Source organism: Procambarus clarkii, chromosome 21 (assembly GCF_040958095.1).
Source record: "Procambarus clarkii isolate CNS0578487 chromosome 21, FALCON_Pclarkii_2.0, whole genome shotgun sequence".
In the NCBI taxonomy this organism is placed as follows: domain Eukaryota; kingdom Metazoa; phylum Arthropoda; class Malacostraca; order Decapoda; family Cambaridae; genus Procambarus; species Procambarus clarkii.
Window position 1 is genome coordinate 7,626,417 of NC_091170.1, and position 12,632 is coordinate 7,639,048.

The following is a 12,632-nucleotide window of genomic DNA, read 5'->3' on the forward strand; positions in this document are numbered from 1 at the left end:
ACTACACACACCTGACTCACAGCAACACTACACACACCTGACTCACAGCAACACTACACACACCTGACTCACAGCAACACTACACACACCTGACTCACAGCAACACTACACACACCTGACTCACAGCAACACTACAGACACCTGACTCACAGCAACACTACAAACACCTGACTCACAGCAACACTACAAACACCTGACTCACAGCAACACTACACACACCTGACTCACAGCAACACTACAGACACCTGACTCACAGCAACACTACAGACACCTGACTCACAGCAACACTACAAACACCTGACTCACAGCAACACTACAGACACCTGACTCACAGCAACACTACACACACCTGACTCACAGCAACACTACACACACCTGACTCACAGCAACACTACACACACCTGACTCACAGCAACACTACACACACCTGACTCACAGCAACACTACAAACACCTGACTCACAGCAACACTACACACACCTGACTCACAGCAACACTACACACACCTGACTCACAGCAACACTACACACACCTGACTCACAGCAACACTACACACACCTGACTCACAGCAACACTACACACACCTGACTCACAGCAACACTACAAACACCTGACTCACAGCAACACTACAAACACCTGACTCACAGCAACACTACAAACACCTGACTCACAGCAACACTACAAACACCTGACTCACAGCAACACTACACACACCTGACTCACAGCAACACTACAGACACCTGACTCACAGCAACACTACACACACCTGACTCACAGCAACACTACACACACCTGACTCACAGCAACACTACACACACCTGACTCACAGCAACACTACAAACACCTGACTCACAGCAACACTACAAACACTTGACTCACAGCAACACTACAGACACCTGACTCACAGCAACACTACACACACCTGACTCACAGCAACACTACAGACACCTGACTCACAGCAACACTACAGACACCTGACTCACAGCAACACTACAGACACCTGACTCACAGCAACACTACAGACACCTGACTCACAGCAACACTACACACACCTGACTCACAGCAACACTACAGACACCTGACTCACAGCAACACTACAGACACCTGACTCACAGCAACACTACAGACACCTGACTCACAGCAACACTACAGACACCTGACTCACAGCAACACTACACACACCTGACTCACAGCAACACTACACACACCTGACTCACAGCAACACTACACACACCTGACTCACAACAACACTGCAAGCTGTGTACCACGGCAACTTATATTGAACAACAATTTTCATTTGTTTCCAAAATGATTTAAATGAATAATTCCTAAGCAAAGATCATAAAACGTAGTTATTGGCACATAAATTATTTCAGGTAAGTGAACGCGTGCAATATTTCAGGCATTATTAATTCCGAGTTATATAAACATGATTTTTTTACAATGTTCATTATTTCAGGCATTTATATTACTGAACTTCCATTACTTTAGGTAATGATATTTGTCCACGAATTCAGTATTTCATGCTTTTTTCCTAAGCTTTTAATTCTTCTGGCTCTATTTTTCCCTAAGCATTTAATACTTCTGGCTCTATTTTTCCATAAACATTTAATACTTCTGGCTCTATTATTCCTGAGAATTTAATACTTCTGGCTCTATTTTTCCCTAAGTATCTAATACTTCTGGCTCTATTATTCCCTAAGCATTTATTACTTCTGGCTCTATTTTTCCCTAAGCATTTAATACTTCGAGCTCTATTATTCCTGAACATTTAATCTTTCTGGCTCTATTTTTTCTGAGCATCTAATACTTTGGGCTCTATTTTTCCGTAAGCATTTAATACTTCTGGCTCTATTATTCCTGAGCATTTAATACTTCTGGCTCTATTATTCCTGAGCATCTAATACTTCTTGCTCTATTATTTCTGAGCATCTAATACTTCTAGCTCTATTATTTCTGAGCATCTAATACTATTGGCTCTATTATCCCCGAGCATTTAATATTTCTGGCTCTTTTATCCCTGAACAGTTACTACTCAGGCTCTGTTATCCCTGAACAGTTACTACTCAAGCTCTGTTATCCCTGAACAGTTACTACTCAAGCTCTGTTATCCCTGAACAGTTACTACTCAAGCTCTGTTATCCCTGAACAGTTACTACTCAGGCTCTGTTATCCCTGAACAGTTACTACTCAAGCTCTGTTATCCCTGAACAGTTACTACTCAAGCTCTGTTATCCCTGAACAGTTACTACTCAAGCTCTGTTATCCCTGAACAGTTACTACTCAAGCTCTGTTATCCCTGAACAGTTACTACTCAAACTCTGTTATCCCTGAACAGTTACTACTCAAACTCTGTTATCCCTGAACAGTTACTACTCAAACTCTGTTATCCCTGAACAGTTACTACTCAAGCTCTGTTATCCCTGAACAGTTACTACTCAAACTCTGTTATCCCTGAACAGTTACTACTCAAACTCTGTTATCCCTGAACAGTTACTACTCAAACTCTGTTATCCCTGAACAGTTACTACTCAAGCTCTGTTATCCCTGAACAGTTACTACTCAAACTCTGTTATCCCTGAACAGTTACTACTCAGGCTCTATTAACCTCGAGCATTTTGTACTACATATATACATTTCCAAGCTATAAATAATTCCGAATATAATTTTGCAAGCAGTCCGTGCATCACGATATATTATTGAAAAGGATATAATCCAGCACAATATTTTGCGCTCGAAAAGTCAATACTTTGGCTCACATATCAGGAATACAAAAGGTTCAGACAATGTTATCCCACTGGCATTAGTGTCTGCTTTACTATTTCCGGCCACCCACAGTACCCTGCTCTATTATCTCCTCCCTAGGATAATACTACAATAGGATAATACCCCCCTAGGATAATACCGATCAGACTCACTGTTTCAGGCTATATAATTCTCTGGCAACGACTGTTTCAGGTTAATTTATCCCATGGAAATGAGTCTTTCAGGCAATATTATTCCTTGGAACTGACTGTTTCAGGCAATATTATCCCCTGGAACTGACTGTTTTAGGCAATATTATCCCCTGGAACTGACTGTTTTAGGCAATATTTTCCCCTGGAACTGACTGTTTCAGGCAATATTTTCCCCTGGAACTCACGTTTGTTGTTGTTTAAGATTCACTACCCGGAACAAAAAGTTCCAAGCAGCACGGGCTATGGTGAACCCATGGAAGGAACTGACTGTTTCAGGGTATAATATCTCCCAACCTACTTACTTGCGGCACGCCAAGCTGGATCTATAAAATCCTACTACTCAAAATTAAGAAAATTGAACTTGTTCCAGCACCACCATTGATCACTACATCATCGAGGACGGCGGTACTTAGCATGGAATGCCCTGTTATGAACATGTGAGATGATACTGTGGAACAGTAATACAGTGGAACATCGATACAACAAACTCAGCCTGATCCAAACTTTCAAAGTTTATATTGTATTAAAGCTTACAGTAAAAGGAACCATTAAAATTCAGAAGCTGAAAGGGAAGCATTAAAAGCCCATGAATACATTATAGCATTCGCGGGGGAGAGACAAGAAGGCATGGATGCTGTGAATACAATTTCAGGCACAAATATTCTTGATGTAACTATTTGCCGCCGTGCTTGTATACACATTCGCCAGCATCTCAACGTGTCGACCTCAAGATGTTCCTCATCTCTTATCTTTCTCTAACATTACTGCATATATCTAGCTCCTGACGATGTCGGATTCTTAATTAATAACTTCCATACTTTCATTTGGTAAGTTTGGAATTATTTGTTTAGTCAGTGTTGGTAACATTGTGGCTAAGTTATACGGAACCCGTTCAGACTTGATGAAAAGGTAACATAACCCGTTCTTATATGAGAAAACTGCGTAGAAACCCGTTCATATATGAGAAAACTGCGTAGAAACCCGTTCATATATGAGAAAACTGCGTAGAAACCCGTTCATATATGAGAAAAACCATAGAAACTCGTTCATATATGAAAAAAAGGCATACCCACTCGTTCATATATGAGAAAAAGGCATACCCACTCGTTCATATATGAGAAAAAGGCATACCCACTCGTTCATATATGAGAAAAAGGCATACCCACTCGTTCATATATGAGAAAAAGGCATACCCACTCGTTCATATATGAGAAAAAGGCATACCCACTCGTTCATATATGAGAAAAAGGTATAGAAACCCGTTCATATGTGAGAAAAAGGCATAAACACCCGTGCATATATGAGAAAAAGGCATGTAAACCGGTTCGTATATGAGAAAAAGACAGCCCCCGTTCAGACTTGATTAAAAGGTAACATAGCCTGTAAGAACCGCACATGGTTTCCGGTTTGGAGGATGCTGCTATGACAACACTGTGTTGCTCCGGAATAAGTACATTCGTTGTCAGAAACGCTGCAGGGAACGAAATGAAAGTTTCACTCGTTAAATGCGAGAATTTCCGTGCTGCCCGTCGGAATGCTCAGGTCCGTTAACGAAACGTTCATGTCATTCGTAGGGCTGGAACGTGATTGGTTCCTACAGGAGGATGATGTGGGGGAAAGGGGCGTTCAAGAGTCCGTGAGAAGCGAGAGGCCGCATTTTGATTGGTTCTGAGGGCAGTAATAGTGGAAACTCAATTGGCTAGTTTGACCAGACCACACACAAGAAGGTGAAGAGACGACGACGTTTCAGTCCGCCCTGGACCATTCTCTAGTCGATAGTCAGTTGACTCAAGTCAATTGGCTACTTCCGCACACACGCTTGTGAAAGCGAAATCTCACTACTGTCCTCGAGATTGGCCAATGGGAGCTTTGCTACAACCTGTTCATTGCTCTAATTCGTAGCCTTTTTTGTTTTTGTTACGAAACCGACCAATCAGTTTAAATATGTGACGTATTAGGACAAATTTAAGCAGCGTATTTTAGTCGATTCCTATGCATTGACCTCTATTGATTAGGTAGACTGTTTGGGTTGGTAAGTGTTCGGTTAGGCAAAGTTATTAATATATATTAATGTCAAATTTTTTTATTCATTTATTTATTTATTTATTTATAATCATGAGTTCGTACATTCTTGTACAGCCACTAGCACGCATAGCGTTTCGAGCAAGTCCTTAATTCTAATTTTCCCAGATGCTACAGTTAACGATTCGCGCACAGTAAATCCTACCCAGCCAGGATACGAACCCAGGTAAAAGCGCTCGTGAAACGCCACGCGAGTGTGTTACCACTTCGTCACGGGAACTGCGTAATCGAGATGGACTACGCAAACACCTTACGTATAGTTCAGGAGTCTCACAACTTCATCCAGTTTCTTGAACTGTGGTTCAAGTGGTTCAAACAGTAGCTACTTGAGCACTACGACAAAGTCACTGTGGCTAGTACCCGAGCTGAGAGGTATGAGCTACGAGGAGAGACTACGGGAATTAAACCTCACTTCGCTGGAAGATAGAAGAGTTAGTTGGGACATGATCACCACATTCAAGATTCTGAAGGGAATTGATAGGGTAGATAAAGACAGTCTATTTAACACAAGGGAAACACGCACAATGGGACACAGGTGGAAACTGAGTGCCCAAATGAGCCACAGAGATATTAGAAAGAACTTTTTTAGTGTCATAGTGGTTGACAAATGAAGGAAGTGGTTGCATTAGGAAGTGATGTGGTGGAGGCAGACTCCATACACATTTTCAAGTGTAAATATGATAGAGCCCAGTAGGCTCAGAACCCTGTACACCATTTGATTGATAGTTGAGAGGCGGGACCAAAGAGGCAGAGCGCAACCCATCGCAATTACAAATAGGTAAGTACTAATAGGTGAGTACACATAACCTGCCCGCATGCGTGCCCCAAAGACTCAGTTGTCTAACTCCACAGATTTTCACGGCTGAGTCATTATCATCTGTATTACAGTACTCTACTTTACAGAACAGTACTCTACTTTACTGAACAGTACTCTACTTTACAGAACAGTACTCTACTTTACTGAACAGTACTCTACTTTACAGAACAGTACTCTACTTTACTGAACAGTACTCTACTTTACAGAACAGTACTCTACTTTACTGAACAGTACTCTACTTTACAGAACAGTACTCTACTTTACTGAACAGTACTCTACTTTACAGAACAGTACTCTACTTTACTGAACAGTACTCTACTTTACTGAACAGTACTCTACTTTACAGAACAGTACTCTACTTTACTGAACAGTACTCTACTTTACAGAACAGTACTCTACTTTACAGAACAGTACTCTACTTTACTGAACAGTACTCTACTTTACAGAACAGTACTCTACTTTACAGAACAGTACTCTACTTTACAGAACAGTACTCTACTTTACAGAACAGTACTCTACTTTACAGAACAGTACTCTACTTTACAGAACAGTACTCTACTTTACAGAACAGTACTCTACTTTACAGAACAGTACTCTACTTTACAGAACAGTACTCTACTTTACTGAACAGTACTCTACTTTACAGAACAGTACTCTACTTTACAGAACAGTACTCTACTTTACAGAACAGTACTCTACTTTACAGAACAGTACTCTACTTTACAGAACAGTACTCTACTTTACAGAACAGTACTCTACTTTACAGTACAGTACTCTACTTTACAGAACAGTACTCTACTTTTCAGTACAGTACTCTATTGCCTTACAGTAGTGTTACTTTCAGGCTTCAGTGGTCACCTTCACTGACTCCTGTGTTACTCAAGGATACAATAACGTGTGTGAAAGCTAATAACGAAGGCGACGTCTCAATCTGTCATGAAACTTTATTAGGTTACGACTGGCTCAGAGGTCAGGGGTCAGGAGGCCTTGGAAAGGAGGTCAGTTTCTTATCATTTCACATGAGAAGGATGGGCAGTAATCTTTTGGTATTGCATGTAATCAACAATGTAGTCTGTATATAATACAAGGACTTTGTTAATTAGTTTTATGTTTGATAAGATGTGATATTATATGGTAATTAGAAGTACCAGGCCATGCGTTGCTGTGGCTCAGCAACCTTCCCTGTCCCCCAGTCCTCCCCACTATTTCCCCCCTCACTCGTCTCCTCGGTCTCCCAACCATTCCCCTCTCCACCGTCCCAACGTCCTCTCCACCATTCCCCACTCCACCATCCCCTCTTCATCCCCACCATGTCCCACTCCCCTGTCTTTTGTCCTCCCCACCATTCTCCATTCCCCCATCCCCACCATCCCAAACTTCATTGTCCCCTTGTCCTTACCCACCATTACCCCCTCCCTTGTCCCCTCGTCCTCCCCACCATCTCTCACTTCCGTCCCCTCGTCATCTCCACCATTCCCCACTCCGTCGTCCGATGCCTTCCCAAATGGTCTGATGTTCCCATCAGAAAATTGGGAACATCAAGATGATCTGATGTTCCCATCACTGAAATATAAGAAAAACAGTTAAGAAATTAAATGAAAATATGAAAAAAATATAAAAATAAACTATGCTCACGAAATGAACGGTCTGGTAAACAACACAGCTCATTTCCAATATAATTCGTGCAAAATAATTCAATCAAAATGAAAATAAATCAAAATGAAAATAAATCAAAATCTATGAAAATTCAAAATATCTATGCAATCAGAAACATTGAAATGGAATTGTAACATATCTAATATAGCATGTGTGTTGCTTCTACATGCAACAGATGGCGCTGTTTTTCAAGAAAAGCATAGTTTTACCTGTCACAGGTGTGACATTTATACTTATACTTACTACATGAACGGTATCGTAAACAACACAGCTCAATTCCAACAATGTCACACAAAATAATTCACAAAAAAAAAAAATAATAAATCAAAATCTATGAAAATAAAATTTATGAATGCAATCGGAAACATTGAAATGGAATTCGTGACATATTTATTATAGCGTGCATGTTGCCATTATGTGCAACAGATGGCGCTGGTTTTCAAAATCGCATGTTTTTACCTGTCACATGGGTTGCATCTATATAGTATTTATATAAAAAGACGCACCTATTCGAATGCAAGGTTGTGTCAAAATTTCAAAGCAATTAGTGAAGAACTTTCGGAGATTACAGTGTGTGTTGCTCTTACGTCCAACAGATGGCGCTGTTTTGCAAAAAAAAAAACTTTTTTTTTTTCCAGTCACAGGTGAGGCATGTGTATAGTATATATATATATATATATATATATATATATATATATATATATATATATATATATATATATATATATATATATATATATATATATATATATATATATATATATATATGTCGTACCTAGTAGCCAGAACTCACTTCTCAGCCTACTATGCAAGGCCCGATTTGCCTAATAAGCCAAGTTTTCATGAATTAATGTTTCTTCGTCTGCCTAACCTACCTAACCTAACCTAACCTAGCTTTTTTTGTCTACCTAACCTAACCTTACGTATATATATAGGTTAGGTTAGGTTAGGTAGGGTTGGTTAGGTTCGGTCATATATCTACTTTAATTTTAACTCCAATAAAAAAAAATTGACCTCATACATAGTGAAAAGGGTAGCTTTATCATTTCATAAGAAAAAAATTATAGTAAATATATTAATTCAGGAAAACTTGGCTTATTAGGCAAATCGGGCCTTGAATAGTAGGCTGAGAAGTGAGTTCTGGCTACTAGGTACGACATATATATATATATATATATATATATATATATATATATATATATATATATATATATATATATATATAAATATATATATATATATATATATATATATATATATATATATATATATATATATATATATGTATATATATATATATGTATATATATATATGTATATATATGTATTTATATATAAATATAAATATTCAAATATCCTCGGCTATCACCTCATTTTGTCCGGTCGTGATGGTCAAGTGGATTAAGGCGTCTTGTACATACCAGTTGCGTTGCTTCTGGGAGTATGGGTTCGAGTCACTTCTGGGGTGTGAGTTTTCAGTTGCATATTGTCCTGGGGACCATTCAGGCTTGTTCGCAAATATAAATAAATATATATATATATATATATATATATATATATATATATATATATATATATATATATATATATATATATATGTATATATATATATGTATATATATATATATAAATATAAATATATATATATATATATATATATATATATATATATATATATATATTTATATATATATATATATATATATATATTTATATATATATATATATATATATATATATATATATATATATATATATATATATATATATATATATATATATATATATATATATGGCACATGTCGCACCTGACACACAGCCTCTTTCCAGCCAAGAAGATGGCCACCCAAGAGGAAACTGTCAAGTGTGTGACAGACGGTATCGTCTCAATTCAAATGGAACTGTCCGCTATCATTCTCTCAATTCAGGTGGTTGTCTAGGGTCTAGGCGCCTGCCCCGGGGCAGTGACGATGGACAACCTGCTGCAGGAGCGAGGAACAATACCTCCCTCAACTTCATTTCAGCAGATAATCTGCTTGAAGCAATCAAAGCGACGTCCACCAGGACCTTGCCCCACATCCCCAAGGCTGCCCGTCATCAAGCAGCAGCCAAACTCACCAGTCTGCTGACAAAGGTCAACAATGCTCCTAGAACCATTGGAGCATGGCACAATCTCCTTCTATTTGGGAATGCATGCCTAGCATTACCGCCCAGGAGAGACAAATCATTAGCAACCTCTGTAATCAGAGCTCTTAATGAATTCCCCAGAGCAGACAACCTGGTCCGCCTCCCCCTCGTGCCAAGAACACCAGCCGCAGGACGACCAACAATAACTCATCTGAGAACCACAAAATGAGAGCACAGATCACCAGGAAAATAGAAGAGGGCAATACCACAGGTGCCATCAGAATCATGACCAGCGATGACACTATTGCCCCCAGGAACGCCACGACAGCAGAGGCTCTTCAAGACAAACACCCACCCAGAGCCCCCGACAGCAGCAGGGATCCCAAGGAAAACAATGCTGGCATAAAACCCTTGACTGTTCGAGAATCTGAGGTGCACAAAGCAGCCATGTCTTTCCCAACAGGTTCAGCAGGGGGCTTTACAGACCTAAGACCCCAGCACATCAAACAAATGCTGAACCCGGTGCTTGGAGATGCTGCAAAGGACCTTCTAGTGGAACTTACCAGATTCTCCAACATGTGTTTGGCTGGCGGCATCCCTGAGGACATCAGGCCTGTCTTCTATGGAGCAGCACTCTGTGCTCTAAAGAAGAAGGATAGGGGTATCAGGCCCATTGCCGTTGGCAACACCCTCCGACGCCTTGTAGCTAAGGCTGCAGTGAGATCTATCAGCCAGGAAGCAGCCACCTTGCTGAAACCTCATCAGCTCGGGTTTGGGATTCCCCTAGGTTGTGAAGCTGCAGCACATGCAGCGCGGGCTTACATTGTTGATCTCCCGGACCAGAAGGCACTAGTAAAGCTTGACTTCAAAAATGCCTTCAATCAAGTCAGACGAGACGCTGTCCTCAGGGCTGTACACAACCATTTCCGTCCCCTTTACCCATTCATCCGATCGTGCTACAGTGGGGACTCTAAGCTTCTTTTTGGGGAGCATGAAATAAACTCCTGTGAAGGTGTCCAACAAGGTGACCCCTTAGCCCCCCTCCTTTTCTGCCTAGCTATCAAAGAGGTCACTGATAGTCTGACAAGCGAGCTAAACATCTGGTACTTGGATGATGGCACTCTAGCTGGAACTCCGGAAACCATTTTGGGGGATATAAGGAAAATCCAGGAGCAGGGAGCAGCCTTAGGCCTCATTCTCAATGCATCCAAATGTGAAATAATCTCCCGCAACCCAGACATCACTGGGCAAATACAAAATGCTCTTCCAGACATTCTCGTTGTCGAGCCACCGGACTGCACTCTCCTGGGTGCCCCCATTGGCCCACGAGCAATCGAGGAGGTCCTGGCTGCAAAAATCACTGACCTAAAGAGAATGCAGGACAGGATTGACAAGATTGATGCACATGATGCTCTCTTTCTCCTTACAAGATGCCTGTCTCTCCCTAAGTTGATCTACTTTCTGAGATGTTCTCCATCCTACAGCAGCCCTAAGTTAAATGTGTATGACACCCTTCTGAGGTCCATGCTGGTGAAAGTCCTGAACCTGCTATTGGACGACTCTCAGTGGGAGCAAGCAACCCTTCCTGTAAGACTCGGCGGCCTTGGTGTCCGCACAGCCTCCCAAATTGCTCTACCAGCCTTCCTTTCCTCCTCTCATGCATCGCACGACCTCGTCAGAGATATTTTACCTGCAACCCTGAGAGATTCAGCAGGAATACACTATCCTGCTTTCACTGAATGTTCAAATCAGTGGGATGTTCTTGCAGCCCCAGCAACCATTATAGAGCCAACAAAACAACACAAACAGTCCGGCTGGGACCACCCTCTAGTGGAAAAAGTAGAAAAAAAAAGGAAAAAGTAGTATATATATATATGTCGTACCTAGTAGCCAGAACTCACTTCTCAGCCTACTATGCAAGGCCCGATTTGCCTAATAAGCCAAGTTTTCCTGAATTAATATATTTTCTCTAATTGTTTTCTTATGAAATGATAAAGCTGCCGATTTCATTATGTATGAGGTCAATTTTTTTTATTGGAGTTAAAATTAACGTAGATATATGACCGAACCTAACCAACCCTACCTAACCTAACCTAACCTATCTTTATAGGTTAGGTTAGGTTAGGTAGCCGAAAATGTTAGGTTAGGTTAGGTTAGGTAGGTTAGGTAGTCGAAAAACAATTAATTCATGAAAACTTGGCTTATTAGGCAAATCGGGCCTTGCATAGTAGGCTGAGAAGTGAGTTCTGGCTACTAGGTACGACATATATATATATATATATATATATATATATATATATATATATATATATATATATATATATATATATATATATATATATATATATATATATATATATATATATATATATATATATATAAAGACGCAACTATTCGAATGCAACGTTGTGTCAAAATTTTAAAACAATCGGTAAAGAGGTTTCGAAGATTTCGCTCACATGAAAAACACAGTTATTCCGAAAAAGCATGTTTATTTTTACCGTCACAGACGTGACATCTATATAGTATGTATATAAAAACCTGCTCGGATGCGAATGGAACGTTGTATGAATATTTCAAAGCAATCGGTGAAGAACTTTCGGAGATTATCGATTTTGAACAAACGAGCATATAAATTTTGATTTATATAAATTGCGCTCTAGTGTTACCTATTTTTCCTGTGAAGCTGCGTTAGTTTTTACCCTATATCTAGTTTCAGCTTCTCCCAGCTTTCTCACATTTTCCCATACATATTCCTTCTCATACTTTCCTCATTCCTACTCTTCCTCACTTCGAATTCGTACCCAGTTCCATAGTACAAGCTAAATCTACTCCCTCACGCTATCCCTACTCATTCACTCAATTAATTACCTTATATCTTCTATCTCACTCTCTTAATTCAACCTCCCCCTCCATCCCTCCTTCAATCAAACGTAGATCAAAAAACCTTCCCTTCGTCTCCACCTCAATTCCATCAAGTTTTTCCGCCATGTG

At 40.0% G+C, this 12,632-nt stretch overlaps 1 protein-coding gene across 1 annotated transcript in view; it reads left to right on the forward strand.

Moving 5' to 3' along the window:
- Positions 1–12,632, forward strand: part of LOC138367007 (uncharacterized) — a 119,526-nt gene that overhangs the window by 106,229 nt on the left and 665 nt on the right. The window lies entirely within an intron of this gene.